Here is a 5,840-nt window from a genome sequence, read left to right on the forward strand (position 1 = left end):
TGCAGTTTATAATTACAGCGCTGAGCCAGGGGTCTTGCCTTGGGAAATGAGAATATTTTAAAGGGAAGCTTAATAGCTGCATCTTGGTTGAATACACCATGAAGAGTTGGGTCTTACCTACGTTAAAAGCTTGGAGAACCTTTCATTCTGCAAATGAATAAAGGGCCCTAACTCTGAGAGAAAAGCACATATTAATTTCTCTCTAAACCACTGGGATCCATAGAAATTTAAATAGAAGGGTTTTTGTGGGACCTCTCAGTGCTTGTTTCAGGATCTTGTGTGGCAATGCACTTTGTCAGAGTTTGAGCCAGTGCCTGCTGCAGTAACCCACTGTAAACTGGACTAAACACGCAATTTGATTTCTCCTAAAACATCTCTGGAATGCCAGCAAATTAAAGGTGATTTCTACATTATATGTTTAATTAGTGCTAAGAAATGTAGGTAAAAGAACAACTGATAAGTTATTTGCAGGATTTTTCTGATGCTGCATCAGTGAGTTCTGTCTTTTAAGCAGAAGTCATCCTTGACACCTTGGTTCAGAATCTGCATCTATGATATTCTTTTCATGAAGAAGGGAAGTTTTTGACTGGGAGAAAGACAATTTGAGAATAATTTCCTTTCCTGAGGCTGCACCTACAATCAAACAAGGATATAAGCTTGCAAAACTCCAAGCATGGGACATTTTACTCCAGAGGAAGTCAGTGATCAAGGTTCTTCTCTTTTTTTTTCTTGGGATATTAAATATTCTCTCAGAATAAACCATCTATTTGATGATTTTCCAGTGAGTGATATTTAGCTCTGGGAAAGGATAAGTTCATTTTGCCAAAATTGCCTGTGGATTAGGATGTTGCATACCCCATTGCTAGGGACATGGCCTGCTGCAGAAAACATTACAATTTAATTATACTGGTGAATGCAATATTGTTTGTGAAATACAACTGCCTTATTAGGATATTTAGCCTTTATGGATTTTAAAGAATCATTAAACAAAGTATTTCCCTATTCGCTCAGTGAAAAGGAATTAATGAAAGAGTAGAGTTATCAGAAAGGCCTGAAAGGAAATGTTTATGAGGTATCCTGATGTCAGCAGATAAAGATCAAAAACATTTACATTTGTCATCTGGCTTGTCACCTTTGATAAGTCCTTCCTTTACTCCCTCTCCTTTGCTTATTTGATGCACAGCATCCCCTTCACTTTCTCCTTGCCTTCCTCACATGTGCTTGCTTATTCCTCCCAAGCACAAAGCAGAGAAATGGATGTTTCTGACTATTTACTAAACTGAAAAATAAAACTGTTCAACTGGAGTAATAATATTTTGGTCCTCCATCTAAAAGGGCTAAAAACAAAAGCAAAAGAATCCCCAACATATTTTTGGTTTCAACACTACTTGTCAATCTATTGTATGTGATACTTCTTGGGGGTGTCTCTCTCTCTCTATCTTTTTTTTTTTTTTCAGTTTTCCCTTAAAGAGTAGCTAATTCGTCAAACAAAATGCCAAAACTATGAAACCTAAAATAACATTTCCTTTTGAAATTCTTATGTACTTTGATATTTTATAATGGAATTCTTCCTTGAAAAAAATATTGGCCATAATTGGGCTAAAAATGCTTCTCAGTGTGACTTGAATTGATGAAAATATTAATTTTTCAGTGAATTTACTGTCCACAGAAAATTTGTGACCATGCCTACATACAAACAATGAGTAATAATATACTGTTTCTCCTATTGATGTTGTATGATTTGGCTTAAAATTTACATTGTCTTGTTGAAATAATTTCAAAATATGTTCTGATTTCAATAAATGCCCCTAGTGCTTCTGATGAATAGTGCATTGTCTGCAATAAAATTTGCAATTTGAAGCCTTTGGATTTAATAGGGACATTCAAGTTAATTCAATGTTAGATTTATCTATATATCCCATGGAAATACCTTACATCTCTTGAAATTTCTAATCTAAAGGCTATTAAATAACAAAGTAGATAATCTTGCAAGATCTCTGCCCTACTGAATAGGAGAAATACTTCCAGCCTACTTGCTCTCTTGAGGGTTTGCTTCATGGCAGATTTCAGGTTCAGCTCAAATTTGCCTGTGAACATAAATGCTGTTCACTGTTTGGCTGTACACCTTGGTTTTATTTATCTGAGTTCTGGTGGGGCAGCTCATTGTTTCAGAGGAGTTAAAACAGCACCTGAAAAGTCATGTGCATCTCGGTTGTGCATTTCTTCTGGTTGTCAAGGAAGCCCCCCAGGACTCCTGGCACCAGACTTCATCTCAACTGGAGATGGAAACACCACAGGTATTGGCCAGACAGGCACCTCCCAGCAGGTGCTATTTGGGGAGCAAGTCAATGGATCAGATTCTCCTCTTGCAGCAGCTCTGAAGCTGTGTGAGGGTTTGCCTTTGTCTCCGAGGGGCTTGGCTCTCTGGCAGTTTCTCTGGGCAGAGAGCCATCCTAGAGGTGAGGCTGTTAAACAGTGCTCGTGAGGTACAAAAAAGCCTTTAGAGCCCTATGATAAACCTGTCTCTAAATTTCCTAAAATCTGGAGTGAGGGCTAAAAATTATCAGGGGGAAGAAGGTGGTAGGTTTTGTTTCAGACGGACACTCTTTCTCTTCGTGTACCAAAACTGTAAAAAAATGTTTACATTTACAGCCTTAAACAAAAAATATTAATTGCACATTTGTAATGGATTTGTAATTTAGTCATTAAATGTCCTGAATATATTGACTGAGATCTCCAGTCCTGGGAATGGCAGAACACTAAGGTTATGGTTCTGGGCTTACCTGTGAGTGCTACAGGCAGTCACCCAGACTGAGGATCCAAGTGCTACCAGCCTGTTCCCAAACTGAGTTTGTCCACAGAGCATCCAGAAGGGTTAAGTGCTTTATTCTCAAGAAGAGGAAAGTAAAGCTTTGGGTGTGACTAGGGATGTTCATAAAAAACAACAGAGCAAGCTGGAAGAAGATTACTTGAATGTTAAGGGGAGAAAATAGGACAGGATAATGGGGAAGACAGATGGTAGGAAGAGAAGTAAAACTGTGATGCACAGTTGAAATGGATATGTAAAACAGGGATTGGAAACCTGTGGGATGGGAAAGAAAGAACTTTAAGAAATGTCATACTGGGGAGAAATGGTGGTGGACAATTAAAAAACCAAGAACAGGGATTTTATGGTAAAAAATGGATGGGCCTGCACCATCACATGACTGCACAGTGTTTCAGTTTGTGAGGGGAGATGCTGAGGTAACTCAGAGGCAACAGCAAGAACTTCAGAGGGGAGGAATGCTGGAATTCTCTGGCATCACCTGGATGGTGCGGAAGGAACATTTTGGGAGTAAAGTTGAGGAGATTTATTCCCACTGGACTGTGGCAACAAAAGATCTGTGGAGGACATTTTTGGCGGGAAAATTTGAGGTGATTTCTAGAGGGGAAAAATTGTTTGTGGGAAAAGGCTGGAAAAGTCTGAGGTAACTTGGAGAGGACAGGCAGAGAAAATTTTGTGATAAAACCTGAGGTAAATTTTAAGGGCCAGAAAGAACTTTTTGAGGTAAAATCTCAGGTAATCTGCAAGAGACTGAATTAATATTTTTGAGGCAAAATCTGAGGTAATCTGTATGGGACAAATAGGGAAAATTTGTGAGGGAAAATCTGAGGGAAATCGGTAGGGGAGAAAAAAGCAATTTTGGAGGTAAAATCAGAGGTAATCAGTAGGTGGCATTTTGGGGCTTAAATGAGAGGTAATGTATAGGTGCAGATGGGGACATTATGAAGGGAAAATCTGAGGTAATCTCAATGGAATAGAACATTTTGGAAGGAAAATCTGAGGTAATCTGTAGGGACCACAATGAACACTGAGGGAGAGGTGGGTGGCCTTGTGATGCTGACGGGATGTGGGGGTCAATGAGGGAATATGAGTTTCACTGAGGAGACGTGTCCCTGAGGGAGTGGCAGGTGCCCCGCGTGTCAATGAGGGCGTAACAGGTCAGTGAAAGAATGGCCGATTCACCGTGTGCTGCTGAGGGGTTAGGAAAGTCCCTGAAGGGAGGTAGGTGCCACGTGTGTTACTGATCGTTTCCCGCCCAGGTGCGGCGGCCCTGCCCCGCCGCTCCCCTCAGCCGCGGCGGCGGGAACTCGAACCCGCTGTGTCCGCCTCTCTCGGCGAGGCGCCGGGCAGGGTTCTTTAAGCGGTCTGGGAGTCCCCCAGAGGCACTCCCTGAGCTGAGACACGGAGGAGGTAATTTGGAGCGGACAGGCAGAGAAAATTTTGTGATAAAACATGACGTAGTTTTAAAGGGCCTGAAGGAATATCATTGGGTAGAATGAATGATGGTAAAAGGTGAATTAATCTCTATTAGGAACATTTTAGGGGCAAAATTTGAAGTAATCTGAAGGAAGAAAAAATCTGAAGAAATCTGTGGAGGATAGAATGGATATTTTGGGTGCAGAATCGGAGGCAAACTTTAGGGGACATTTTGGAGGGAAAATCAGAGGTAATCTTTTGGGGGTCCAAAGTCACTTGCTTGTCAGAAAACCAGAGATAAATTACATTAAAAAAATAGCGCTTTCTTGAAGGGTGATTGTAGGGTAATTTAGGGAGGAAAAATGAGCATTTCTGAGGGAAAGAGTCTGTTGTAACACCGCATTCTAATGCAGCATCTTTGACAGAAAATATGAGATACCTTAGAAGGCAAAGAGTTGATATTTTTAGCTGAAAACCTGTGATACTTTAAAAGGGTACTGCCATGGGCAGAACGGGAGCTGCAGAAAAAATCTGTTAGAAAAGCCATCCTGCTCAGTCATGAGTTGCCAAAGGACCCCCTTGCCTTAGAAATTCCACACAGAGAAACCTGGTTGTGGCGTAATCTAGTCTCAGGCCCAGATTTGTTAATGGTTTATGCCTAAAAGATTTAAAAGAAGTGAGCCATTAAAGTATTTTTTCCCACAGGATAAAGGATTACAAACCATATATCTTTATATAGATTTATATGCTTTATTATGATGACAACGAGACAAAAGTATCGTAATCAAAACTACTTATTACACAATAAACACGCTATAAAAACCACTATAGTATAATGCAATCTTTGGAACAAAGACTGAAAAAATTATATTAAAACAAATAAAAAATATCACATGGGATTGAGTGCCTGGAGGCTCAGCCTGTGGAGCTGTTGGGTGGCGGTTCCCTTTGGGCACAGGAGCTGGAGCTTCTCGGGCCTGAGTGTGTCGTGGTCGGTTGGCAGAGGCCGCGGGACAACGAGGCAAGAGCGGCAGCAGCTTCAAGCTCAAGAGTCTGCAAGAGGACCGGCGGCTTTGAGCTCCAGAGTGGAACAGCAAGGTAAGAGCAGCAGCTTGGAGCAGAAGTTGGAGGATTTGGGGCTGCCCAGGCAGGTTCTGTGGGTGGCTGCTTGAGGATCTCGCCATGGGGCTGTTGGGTGGCGGTTCCCTTTGGGCACAGGAGCTGGAGCTTCTCAGGCCTGAGTGTGTCGTGGTCCGTTGGCAGAGGCCGCGGGACAACGAGGCAAGAGCGGCAGCAGCAGCTTTGAGCTCAAGAGTGGAACAGCGAGGCAAGAGTGAGCTCGGAGCTGAAGAGGGGGCATGAGAGGCCCTCTGGGCAAAGGACCTTCCTGGCACGGCCAGGGCACCTTCCGGGTGCCGCGTCTGGCTTTGCATTGGGCGACCTCCCTGGAAGCAGGGCTGGGTCTTTGCTGTCGTTGGCCTTTTGCCGTTGCGCTCCTTTGGCTGCCCAGAGAGAGGGGCAACCCTGTAAGGAGGGTGAGAGCCCCTGTCTCTGCACCTGAGGGGGAAATGGAGCTCTCCCGATCCCCAGCCCAGCCACC

The sequence above is a fragment of the Vidua macroura genome, chromosome 5 (assembly GCF_024509145.1).
Source record: "Vidua macroura isolate BioBank_ID:100142 chromosome 5, ASM2450914v1, whole genome shotgun sequence".
Classification (NCBI taxonomy): domain Eukaryota; kingdom Metazoa; phylum Chordata; class Aves; order Passeriformes; family Viduidae; genus Vidua; species Vidua macroura.